The sequence below is a fragment of the Mus caroli genome, chromosome 8, assembly GCF_900094665.2.
Source record: "Mus caroli chromosome 8, CAROLI_EIJ_v1.1, whole genome shotgun sequence".
Classification (NCBI taxonomy): Eukaryota; Metazoa; Chordata; class Mammalia; order Rodentia; family Muridae; genus Mus; species Mus caroli.
In genome coordinates, this window is record NC_034577.1 from 104,330,818 (window position 1) to 104,344,752 (window position 13,935).

The window sequence follows — 13,935 nt, forward strand, 5'->3', positions numbered from 1 at the left end:
CCTCCATTTTAATGATGAATACTTTATTAATTATTGAACTCTATGTTGATTATAAGTTCTTTCATTTTTTTTATAATTATGTGGTACAGCTACAGTTTGCCTGTATTACTTCTTATTTTTATTTTAAAGATTTATTTCATGTATGTGTGTGTGTGTGTGTGTGTGTGTCTGTATTTACCTGCTTTATAGTATATGTATTACATTCATGTCTGCAGAAAAGGGCATGAGCTGCTATGTGGGTTCTGGGAACCAAACTTGTATCCTCTTTAAAAACAGTAAGTGATCTTGATCATTGATCCAAGTTTCTATTCTCAGGGGATTCACTCTATAGGCTAGTTACCAGTCCTATCATTTTAATGGTAATATTGATATCTGGGGTTTTTTTCTGACTGATTTTTGAGATTAATTTACCTATTTTATTTTTTATTAGTCTTTATCTGTGGACTTCTACTAATTATATTTCTGTGTGGTATTTGTTAGCACTTCATAAGCTTGTGGCTCGGTATATTTTATTAACTTTGGAGATGTTTCATTGCTTTTCCCTTCTCTCCTGGGACTACAGTTGCATGTACATCAGCCTCGTGTCCATGACCCATCTGTTTAAATTACTTTCATTATTTTAAATGCTGGTTTCTCTTTGTGCTTCATGCTTGGCCTTTCTTCTCATCTGTTCTGTTAAGTTATTTCTCTCATTGTGTCAAAACTACCCTCAGCTCTCCAGGTAAGAGCTGGTCTCAGTTTTTTGGCTGTATTTCTCCAAGTTTCATCTGACACTTTATTGAAGGCTTTTGCTTCCTGCCAAATTCTGTCCTGCCATTTAATGTTTCCAAAACTATCATTGTTTCAAGGTACATATTACATATTTGTACTGATTCTCTTTTCCATCTGTTTTATATATGGTTTTTCTTATTCTTCTTTTATGTCAGGTTTTGATTCATTTGAATTTTAAATGCTAGACCAGAGGTATGACATAAGTATTTCTATTTTAAGCAGATAACTAGCTACAAGTAGAACTCCTGACTCTAATGAGGAATTGTGTTCACTTCAAAGTAGCCATTTCAGTGTTGGTTGTAGGAGCTTTCTGGTGTGACTTTGTGTAGAGACATCAGGAACACCCCCCCACCACCACCACCCCCAAAAAAATCTGGAATAACTTACCAGGACACTTCCCAATCTCAGTGTTGGTCTTTTTCTCTTCTAATTTCATGTAACTGTGGAAATATCTGCTTTCCTGTTCTCTTTGCAACTTTTAGAGTTGCCAGGGTCTTGTCTGAAGAATAGAACCAAATACCAGGACCAAGTATCATGGCTTTTCTCTTTTCCTAGATGTTAGCTCCACTAATATCCAAGTGTCTTCGATGTATATGTGTGTGTGTGTGTGTGTGTGTGTGTGTGTGTGAGAGAGAGAGAGAGAGAGAGAGAGAGAGAGAGAGAGAGAATATGTATGAGATTGAGTGGGTATGTGCATGCCTGAGTATGTGAGTGTGTGTCTCCATGTGTGTATGCACGTGTGTGAATGTGTATGCATACGTTTGAGTGTATGTATGAATGTGAGGTCATTCACTCAAATGTCACCCAGTTTATATTAGTAACCCTCACGATGGAATTTGGTCTGATGTACTAGCCTGTTATTAACATCAGCTGAACTTCTGCTCTTGGATTTTAAATGCTAAAATTTTCCCTAAAATCTCACCCTCTTCCTCAGGCAGAATCCAGCTGAGCTGTGTGTTCTGGCTCAGATGCTTGCTGGATATTGACTCACAGATCAGCAAGGTGATGATATCTTCCATTTTGTTTGCTGGCAATTAAAGTGTTATTTGTTTAGAGGAAAAACATTTTTCTTCCAAATGTGGATGGTGAAGATAAAAGCCATTTATAATATGAACCATCAAAGCTGCAAAGCTAGGGAGCAGAAACAGCCTCATGAGATTGTCAGAAGATCTAAACAGATGAGTAATTATAAAAACCAGTAATATTTCCTTTTCATACACTATATTGACTTCTGTACAGAGAGAGTGATCTCACAGAACCAAGGGCATGATGACAATAAATAATAAATGGATAAAGAAACATAAAGACCCCACATGTATATGGATGTGAAGTCATTTAGGGTGAGTCTACTGAAAAACAGAGGCAGATCATGAATCCTTAAAGTAAATTGAAATTGAAGAAAATCATTGTTCTTGTTAAAGTTGTGGTGATGGGGAGGCTCAGCTACCTAGACCTGGTTCTTTTAGATTTTTTTTCATGCACATGCAAAGAAATGTGAACATAATGGCTTAATTCAAACAAGCAGAGGAGTGGAAGTCAAAGACCGTCTGCTGTTATATCCAGAACCCGAGTCAGTCAGGTACAAATCCTTCCCTACTGCAGTAAGAAGTTGATGCTAGTGCTTGAGAAATGTTGACATGGCAACTTCCAACCATCCAGACAGTGAAATTAGGAAGCAGTCTTTGCTTTGTGGATTCAGAGGAAGATGAAAGTCAGAGGCAATCAAGGTGGATACTCACAGAAGCAAAGACAAGCTTCAAAACTTGGTGGATTGATACCATTAATAATAGCTAGGAAAACAAGTCTGAAAGCCTGACAGCGACGAGTCCTGTCTTCAGAGCAGGATGCTCGCTTCTGCTTCCGCTTCTCCCATTACTCAGTTGTTGGGGCTTAGTATCTGTCAATTTGGGGACTGGCAGGGGATTCAGGAGACAATGAAACAGATGAATGGAGAGTAAGGAGTTTTATTTGTTCATTCGTTTGTTTGTTTTTAGAAGATTTAGTAACACCACAGACATCCAGAGAGGTGACAGCATTCTAGAGCTCTGAAGAGCTCTAGAGCTCTGAACTCAGGGCCCATGCCAGAACCCGGCAGCATGGTAGGGTCTCTAGAGAGAGAAATCAGAGTCCATGTGGAGTCTGTTGTTACAGCTTTCTGAGGATGGGAGAGGCCCACAGCAAAAACCTACAGCTAGGCCCTCTTATCTATCTATCTATCTATCTATCTATCTATCTATCTATCTATCTTTGATTCTTTGAGAATTTCATATAATATATTTTTGTCATATTTACCAACCACTTCTTCTCCTAATTCCTCCTAGAAACATCCCACCTACCTACCCCAGCTTCATGTCCTTTTATTTTTATTAGATATTTTCTTCATTTACAATTCAAATGCTATCCCAAAAACCCCTTATACCCTCCCCCTACCCTGCTCTCCAACCTAACCACTCTTGCTTCCTGGCTTTGGTATTCCCCTGTACTGGGGCATATAATCTTTGCAAGACCAAGGGCCTCTCCTTCCAATGATGGCCGATTAGGCCATCTTCTGCTACATATGCAGGTAAAGACACAAGTTCAGGGGATACTGGTTAGTTCAAATTGCTGTTCCTCCTATAGGGTTAGAGATCCCTTCAGCTCCTTGGGTACTTTCTCTAGCTTCTCCATTGGGGGCCCTGTGTTCCATCCAATAGATGACTCTGAGCATCCACTTCTGTATTTGCCAGGCACTGGCATAGCCTCACAAGAGTCAGCTATATCAGGGTCCTGTCAGCAAAATCTTGCTGGTGTATGCAATAGTGTCTGTGTTTGGTGGTTGATTATGGTATGAATCCCCAGATGGGGCAGTATCTGCATGGTCGTTCCTTCCTTCTCATCTCTAAAGTTTGTCTCTGTAACTCATGTCCTCTTTTTAAAACATATTTCTTCCTTTGACCTTATAATTATACGCATTTCCCCTTTCCTTTCCTCCCTCTAAGTCCTCCAATATACCCCTCCCTGATTTCCTTAAAATTAATAGCCTTCCCACCTATTAATAATTGCTGCATGCATATATACCTGCATATGATCTGCTCAGTCTGTATAATGTTATCCATATACATGTGCTCAGGGTTGATCAATTGGTACTGGATAATCAATTACTATGTTCTTCTCTGGAAAAAAACCTTTTCTCCCACGTTTAGCATCCCTTACCTTCTGCAGGACTGAGAACCAGTGAGCTTTCTGTGTCAGCACATCGATTGATATTGTCCTTGCTCAATTTACATTTAGGCAGCCATGTTGGCAAGACTTTACTGGTATAGCTTTTCTGATGGGTGACAGAGAAGAGAGTGAATTGTTTTGAAAATGTGGCTTTGATGTAAACTTACTTTCCAAGTGCCATATCCTGGCACAGGGAAGTCTATTAGGCAGTGGTTCACAGACAATGTGTCAGTGTGGTGCCTGTCAGTTTCTGTTGAAGAGGAGAAAAGGCAGCTGCATATATTTTATCCCGAGACTCTACTAGAGCCCGATCTTACAATCTTGCAGGATCATTTTCTACCTAAATGTTGATCATTATTGCCTAAAAATGTTGTAGGTTATAACAGATGGTTGTATGTATGCAGCCTTATGCAAAAATGATACACATACTTAATACATTTTATTTTATTTTTGATTTTCTAAATATTTCTTGTAGTTTGATTGCCAAATTATAAGCAGTGAACTTTGCAGATAACAGAGCTGTTGCAATATCAAAAGGCCGACCATGCCTTTTAAAGCCCATATTCCTTGAAAAAGTTAGCTTAAAATTGATGCATGGAACTTGTTTGTGAATGGGGTCTTATGTATTCCAGGCTAGCCTTGACTTCACTGTGTAGCCAAGGATGACCCCTCTACCTCCTGAGTGATGAGATTAGGGTTGTGCGTTGTCATTCAATTGTGATCATTCTAGGGTTTGAACTCAGGGCTTCCTGATATCTAGCCAAGGTTCTAACCTGAGCTATACTTCAGCCTACGCAGAAGCCAATCTTGTTCTTTGCTAATCACTCTGTGAGCCCTTTCCATGACCGAGCCACTTTAAGATGAAGCATGAGGTCTGGAGGAATACATATGGACATATGGCTCATTTCCATTCCCTTCAGGATTTGGTTCCCCAAATCTTGACTCCTTTAAAATACTTTATCTCCAGTCTCTGGCTGTTCCACCTGAGAGCCTGTGAAAAGCACAACTTTAGATGCTTTGTGCTGGCTTTTTTGCAGCTGACCCCATGCTGTTCAACAATCTGCAAATGCATTCCCAGAAAATGTAGGATGTTGGGCTCACCTCCAGTATTTTTCCCTTCTCTCCAGGTTCTTGGCTTCACATCTAATAACTGTCTTGATTGCTTTCTGATACCTGCCCAAATTTTTTTGTTGTTGTTGTTTTAATTTTGTTTTTGCATTTACCTTTTCTAGTGTTCTTGGTGTAGACTTGGGTCAGCTCTATGCTAATCTAATATACCCAGAAATAGAAATCTTCAGTTACTATATTTTTGGTCTAAGTATTAAAACCCTGAAAAAATTGGTCATGGTCAATATATAATAAAGTTCCCTTGAACCTAGAATGATTAAGTAAATGTCTGCCCATAGTCCAAATAAGAATTATTTATTGATCTAAAAATTCAAAATGAGTCTTTTGTTCCTTGAGATTCCAACACTCAGAATGCAGTTTGAAAGTATTTATATTTATTGAAACAATTCAATGTACCTTTAATTCAACTAAACTCTAAGATATAGGGACTGGAGAGATAGCTCTGTGGGAAAGAGCATTTGATGTTCTTTCAGAGCCCAGTGGTAAATGGAGCAGCTCCCAAGCACATGTGACTCCAGCTCCAGGGGATATGATGCCCTCTTCTCCAGGTACACCCGCAACATGCATGAAATACACACACACACACACACACACACACACACACACTGCTCTTTTTAAATCCACGAAATAGCATGTTCTTGTTGCAGAAAGTATTTTACATAATTAGCTCTTGTTGTAGCTGGCATTTATTGTACATAAGCACTTTAATCCACATTCTCATTAAATACAACTCATTAAGTATGCAAAAGATTACTGCTATTTATATATTTGAGACGAAGAAGCAAGAAAAAGGACAAAAGGATCCTGACGAAAGGCACCGGAGAAGCCAAAATTCCAACTCGAGTGTATTTTATTGCAAAGCCTATTGGTGTATGTGTTATGTACATTCTTGGATAAGTTTGCATCTTGTTAGATTTGGAGAGGAGATGTTGAGTACAAACTATAAGTAAATATAAATAGGGGTGCATATAGGCAGGTATCTATCCACTAAAAAAGAATGGTCATTTTCTGATATTGTTTGTGCCATCGACACCCAAGGACAAACGAAGCCAGTGCTTTCACCTCTTGTCATCAAGTTTGCTCAATCTGCCACAACCTTTTAATAGTTTGCAATCCCCAGTGGGAAAGCCAGCACAGAAGCTTCACCAGGAGCTACAGCTGTTCCCACATCCCGGCTTGTTAGCTCAATAATGCGGAAGGGGATATGAAGGCTGTGGGGCCCCCGTGATGATGATATTATTGGACTTTAGGATACTATTAACAATTTGCAATACAAATGACTTGTCTGCAGGAAGGGAATCGCACTGTAGTCATGCCCAATCAATGTAAGAATTTCAAAACAAGCGAACATGTGGGGAAGCACGGGTGGGGGTACCAAGAACTAAGCTTTCAGCTTGCCACCAGCCTGCCAGTCGGAGAGTTCAAAGTCAGAACACAAGTGGTTGTTAGCTGTATTGTAGAATTCTCCATCCCTATCACTGAAAATAGACAAAGATAAAGGAAAAAAATACTATCTTCCATGAACAGGGAAAAAGAGTATCTTTTGCTTCCATGCTTAGACTCCTGGTACCACTCCCTGAAGACCACATGCAGGGATGTACCTTTTGACATTGTGCCTTGATGTTGTCATCTACAACTGTCTGGAGCTCTATTCATAGCTATCCTGGGATCCACAAGGTGGGAGGACTGCAGTCTGGACATAGCTCATTGTAGACCAAAAAGTAGAACTTGCTCCTCACACAGTGAATGAAGGTTTGGGGTATATCTTCACAATATACTGTAATTTTAGTTTTTGATGTGTTAATTTTCATAGTGCTTATTTCACCCTCCTAATGGTGAATATGTAACAGAAATCCTGTCTGAAATAAGAGTTAAGTGTTTCTGAACAAAGGGAAGGGCTGAGTATATATATATATATATATATATATATATATATATATGTAACACTAACTCCAAGAGCACAGGCTCTGGTATAAATAGAGCTACACTTGGCCAATTGTTTTTTCCTTTCCTCTTTTGGAGCAATGGGTTTCCTTCCTTTGTTTCTTTAAGGGACAAAAGACTTAGGAACTTTTAAATTTATACTTTCACTTCACGTCTTACACCTATTAAGATTCAATTCTCTTTATGTTGGCCACAAAATGTAAAGGGTATTGAGAAAATGATTTACTGAAAGCAATTAAAATCAATCATTAAAACTAACCAGTATCCCTCTCTGAATCATATTAGTCTGCCGTCTGAAGACACTTATTCCTAATTTCTAGAATTAAAACAAAGTTTTGAACCCTAAATGGAAAGAACACACCATTATTTACTTAAATACTGACTATTTGTTTGGCTTTAATGTGCAGTTGTAAAAAAAAAAAAAAAAGAAAAAAATGTCATTTTGATAGCTGGGTATTTGGTTATTTTGTATCCCCAGTATAGTCTTTCTTAGGAGTTAGTTAAGTCAAGCTGAACGGAGACCCAAAGGGACCTCAGGCTCACCTTATCTGTGATGTGGCTCCTGTATGCTCAAATGTAGATCTCCACCTGTTCTCACTATTCTCAGATGGTTGTGCCTTCCAGTGGTGAACACAACACATTCCAATTGCTCTTCCGACTTTATTGATCACCAGGGCACAAGACTAAGGTCAGGTTTGTTGAGTAATTGAAAACTAACGTCCTCTGTTCTCATGATGAAAATGATCACTTCTACTTGACACAATTAAATCAACCCTAGTGACCAGATATGTGTTAGGTTGGTTGACTGACTTTAAAACAGAATAGAATGTAATGCAAGGGGGTGTGGAGTTGACAGACTCAGCAGAGGACTTGTAGTTCTTTCTCTTAGTCTGGACCCCTTTAACAAATTCTAGAGCTCTATATAATAACTCAATAACTCAAGCCTGAGTTTCCATCGGAATCACCTGGGGGACTTGTTACTGCAGAGGTTGCCACCAGTTTCTTATTCTGGGTAAGTCTGAGGTGAGACTGAGAATTGGTGTTTTTAACAAGCTCTCAGGTGGTGCTGATGGGCCTAGTGCAGTTAAAACATTTGAAGACTGATTGCTCTGGGAGCTTGGGGAGCTATGTAGTCCAGGCTGGCCTTGTACCCCTGAACTATTGCCAGTACCTCTGTGGCTCCAGTAGGCCTGGGCTAGAAGCAAAATATTCCTGCCATTATTGCTGCCCTGATTCTCCCAGGCAAGGGCATGGAGCATAGACAAGGGCATAGTGTCTGATAGATGGGGAAGGTATCATTGCAGTGTGAATTCCAGGAAGTTGACTGATGGACCCTGTGAAGCTGCTGCCAAGAGAAGCCCTGGGTTCCCCTACATCTGCCAGTGTTTCCTGTCTATTTGTGAGAGAGTCTGAGAAGTGGCTTCTTGTTGTGCTGTGGTTTTCGGTTTGTTGTCTGCCTCATTAACTAGAAGGAGGGTAAGAATGAGGTTGGGGTGCAGTGACCCGCTTCAGAATAACCGGGAAAGGTTACTAGTGGTTTTTAAAACAGGATGAGTTTCATCCCTCCTGGGTCTTCCCACTGGTGGGTTATACAATGAGATGTTTACTTCTCTGAAATGGTGACCTGATATGATATTTTGTCTCCATTCTTTCTCATTGCTTTTTATTATTTTAATGAATGTTTTTATTTTGGAAAACAATGAGCCTTGCAAACATTAATGAATACTGCTTTGCACTCTCAGCTCCCCCTTCTTCTAGATCATGAACTGTTGAAACTGGGGCATGCTTGTTTTTTCTACTCTACCAACTCTTATGTTTTGTTGAACATTCCAGGGCAAGTTACAAAGATCATGAACTTTCACCACTAAATAATTCAGTGTGTTTTGCCCAACAACAAGGCCAGCTTCATGCATAATCACAGTGAAATTATCCTTTCCAAAATTTAATATTGATTCAACCATGTTTCAATATGCTCCCATATTCTAATCTTGCCCATTTAACTTGGAACTTATACAAACATTGTCTTGCAGACAGTGGACTGCCTCAAAGAATGCTCACTGGCTCTGCTGCAGTCTGTCAAGACTGGTTATATCTTTTCTTATATTTTGATCCAATCTATGCACTTTGAGAAGGATGCTCCTGGGGTGACATTTTACCTTTCTTAGCGACTCCTATCAGCAACAGCCTGCTGTCATTTTATCCCACTAATGAAGAACAGTGCTTTGTTTACTTTCTGACAGTGTGGTCTACCACACTCCTTCGATGAAAAGATTCTTTGTTCTTTTGGTTATTAATATGTGTTACTATGAGAATTACAGAAAGTGTACAAATGTCTTTCCTGGGAGCAAACATTCACCTGGTGCCTTTAATGTCCATCACCAAGTCCTCACTGTACCAGCTATTTATTTCCATAAGACTCTCCAATGATAAGGCTTCTATAACCCTGCATTGCTAGATCTTGCATTTCACAGGAAAAAAAAGAAAAGAGCTTTCTTCCTCCTCCTATTATAATCCTCATGAAAGAAGAGGAATTTTTATTGTTTGAGAATTTCACACATGCATATAATATAGTTTAATCAAATTCACCTTCCTATTCCCTCTCCTTCAATTTTCCCCTACTCCCTCTCATACCTTTATCACTCAACTTCATGTTCTCTCCCTCTCTGTTTGTCTCTCTGTGTCTCTGTCTTTCTTTGTTTGTCTCTGTCTGTCTGTGTCTCTGCTTCTCTCTGTCTTTCTGTGTGTTTCTCTCTGTTTCTCTCCATCTCCTTCCTCTATGTAAACTCACTGGCTCCTCTTAGTGTTCCACACTACTGAAACATGGGTCTGAAATAATTTTTAAAATTCCCAGGAATCCATGCAAGGAAAAGGGAAAGACTGAATCTATGCTACCATTCAAAGGAAGAACTTGCCTCCCAGGAAGAGAGTTCTCAGAACTTTAATGTCATATTGTATTACCTTGCATGGCAGACTTGAGCCCAGCCATGATGAGCAGGACCAGGTTCTGACTGGGGTAGTTTAGTTATGTGAACCTTTCAGCCTTCTACTTACACTATTCTGTTGAGGAGCTTCTGTAGGTATTGCCCCTGGTGGGAAAGCAGACCAAGGAGAGAGAAGAATGAACTAAAGATGAAAATAAAAATATTTTAAACCAACAAACCAAACAAAAAACAACTTGGGGGGCTAGAAATATGTTTCAACAATTAAAGGCAAACTCCACTCTTATAGACAACATGAGTTCCGTGCCTAGCACAGAGAGTTCATAACTTCCTATACCTCCAGATCCAGGGAATCCAATTCCTCTGGGTTATGTGGGGACCTGTACTCACATACACTTAACTTGAACACAGACACACACATTGTGCACAATTTAAACATTAGTTAAAATAAAAAGCCAGCATTCATGTCTGTACCCAAAGACAAACATTAGAATCACTTACACCCTTCTTTTTTAAAATTTATGTATTCACTTTACATCCCAGTATCATCACTTCCCTCCAGGTATCCTCATAGTGGTCCTACCCCAATCTACCTTCCCCTTCTCAAAAGAGAGAGGGAAGACCCTCTCTGGGTGTCACCTCCCTCCCACAATACTCTACCATCCTTGCACATCCAGTCACTATGGAACAAGGTGAATCTTCTACCTTTAAGGTCAGCCAAGGTGATCCATTTAAGGGCCTGAGATCCACAGGCAACAGGCTCAGGCTCAACCCCTGCTTCAGTTGTTGGGGGACCAGCATGAAGATCAAGCTGCTCATCTGCTACATATGTGCTGGGGGTCCCTATTTGCTCTTTGGTTGGAGATTCAGTCTCTGGGAGCCCCAGTGGTCTAGGTTGGTTGACTTCATTGGTCTTCTTGTGGAGTCCCTGTCCTCTTTGGGTCCCTCAATCCTTTCCCCAACTCTTCCATAATCCTCCCTTAGTTCCATCTAATGTTTGGGTATGAATCTCTGCATCTCTTTCATTGGATGCTGAGTAAAGCTCTCAGAGGACAGTTATGCTTGTTTCCTGTCTGCAAGCATAACAGAGTACCATTAATAGTATCAGGGATTGGTTCTTGCCCATGGGTCTCAATTTGGGGCAGTCATTGGTTGGCCATTCCTTCCTTCTCTACTCTTTCTTTGTTCCTGTACATCTTATAGGAGGATACGTTTTCAGTCAAAGGTTTTGTGAGTGGGTTGCTCTTCTTATTCTCCCTCTGGAAGTCATGCCTGGGTGCAGGAAATAGACTCTTCAGGAACCATATCCCTCACTAGTCTCAGCTAGAGTCACTGACTCTAGGATCATCCCCCTTTCCCAGGTCTATGGAACAGCTTAAGAGATTGCCCCACCACCAATTTTCTTTCTCTCTCCTCTGCTCTCCCTGATCCTCCACCCACACTGCTCCCCTCCCCATTCCAACTTCCAACCAGTTCTCTGCTTCCATTGACCTCCAACATTCCATTTCCCCCACCTCTGAGAAAGATTTAACCATTCTCCCTTAAGTCTTCCTTGTTATTTGACATCTTTGGATCTGTTGATCATTACATGGTTATCCTATACTTTATGGCTAATATCCATTTATAAGTGACTACATACCCTGCATGTTCTTTTGGGTCTGGGTTACCTCACTCAGGATGATATTTCCTAGTTCCATCCATTTGCCTGTGAAATTCATGATGTCTTTGTTTTTAATGTCTGTGTAGTATTCTATTGTGTAAATGAACCATATTTCCTTTGTGCAATCTTCAGTTGAGGGATATCTAGGTTGTTTCTAATTTCTGGCTATTACAAGTAAAGCTGCTATGAACATAGCTGAACAAGTGTCCTTGTGGGATGGTAGACCATCTTTTGTTTTTATGCCCAGGAGTAATAGAGCTGAGTCTTTAGTAGAACTGTTCCCAATATTCGGAGAAACTGCCAAATTAATTTCTAGAGTGGTTGTACAAGTTTGCACTCCCACTAGCAGTGGAGGAGTATTCCCCTTGCTATACAACTTTGCCAACATGTGCTGTCCTTTGAGCTTTTATCTTACCCATTCTCATGGGTGTAAGTAGAACCTCAGAATCGTTTTGATTTCTATTTCCCTGGTGACTAAGGATGGTGAACATTATCTAGGTGCTTCTTGGCCACTTGAGATTCCGCTATTGAGAATTCTCTGTTTAGCTCCGTACTCAACCTTTGAATTGGGTTATTGGGATTGTTGATGTCTAACTTCTTGAGTTCTTTATGTATTTTGGATATTATCCATCTGTCAGATGAAGGATTAGTGGAGAACTTTTCCCAAACTGTAGGCTATTGTTTGTCCTAATGACAATGTCCTTTGACTTACAAAAGCTTCTTAGTTTCATGAGGTCCCACTTAGTGATTCTTGACCTTAGTGCCTGAGCCATTGGTGTTCTGTTCAGGACATTGTCTCCTGTAGAGGAGTTCAAAGTTATTCTCCACTTTCTGGAGAATCTAATCTATTAGATTCAGCCTATCTAGTTACACTGAGGTCTTTGATACATTGGACTTGAGTTTTGTGCAAGATGATAAATATGGATCTATTTGCATTCTTCTACATGCAGACATCCAGTTAGAACAGCATCACTTGTTGAAGATGCTCTCTTTCTTCCATTATATGGTTTTGACTTCTTTGTCAAAAATCAAGTGTCTATAGGTGTGTGGATTTATTTTTCAGTCTTCAATTTGATTCTATTGATCAACCTATTTGTTTCTATATCAACACTATGAGGTTTTTTTATTACTATTGCTCTGTATCAGGGATAGTGCTACCTCCTTAAGTACTTTTATTGTTTAAGATCATTTCAGCTATCCTGAGTTTTTTGTTTGTTTGTTTTTTCATATGATGTTGAGAATTGGCCTTTCACAGTCTGTGAAGAATTAGGTTTGAAGTATGACAGGGACTGAATTGAATCTGTAGATTGCTTTTGGTAAGATGGCCACTACTTATCATTTAACATGGGAAATCTTTCCATCTTCTGATATCTTCTTCAATTTTTTTTCTTTGGAGACTTGAAGTTCTTGTCATACAGGTCATCACTTGCTTAGAGTTACACCAAGGTATTTTATACTATTTGTGGCTACTGTGAAGGGTACTATCTCTGAAACTTCTCTTCTTTCAGCCTGTCACTTGTGTAGAGGAAGGCTATTGATTTCTTTGAGTTAATTTTGTATCCAGTCACTTTGTAAAAGGTGTATAGCAGCTATAGGAGTTCTCTGGTAGAATTTTGGGAGTCACTTACATATAATATCATATTATCTGTGAATAGTGACACCTTGACTTCTTCCTTTCCAATTTGTATCCCTTTGATCTTCTTTAGTTGTCTTATTGCTCTAGATAGAGCTTCAACTACTATATTGAAGAGTTAGGGAGAGAGTGGACAACCTTGTCTTGACCATGATTTAGAGAAATTGCTTTAAGTTTCTTTCTATTTAATTTGGTGTTGGTTATTGGCTTTCTGTATACTGTCTTTATTATCTTTTTAAATTAAGTAATATATTTATTCTTTTACACTCCATATTTTATCCCCATCTCTTTCAACCTTCTGACCTTCCACATCCCATACCTTCTCCCCATCCCCCTGTCTCCACGTGGATATCCCCACACCATACCCCACCTGACCTCTAAACTCCCTGGGACCTCCAGTCTCTTGAGGGTTAGGTGCATAATCTCTGAATGAACACAGACCCAGCAATCCTCTACTGTATGTGTGTTGGGGGCCTCATATCAGCTGGTGTATGCTGCCTGGTTGGTGTTCCAGTATCCGAGAGATCTCAGGGTCCAGGTTAATTGAGACTGCTGGACCTCATACAGGATTGCCTTTCTCTTCAGCTTCATTCAATCTTCCCTAATTCAACAACAGGGGTCAGCTGCTTCTGTCTATTGGTTGGGTCCAAATATCTGCA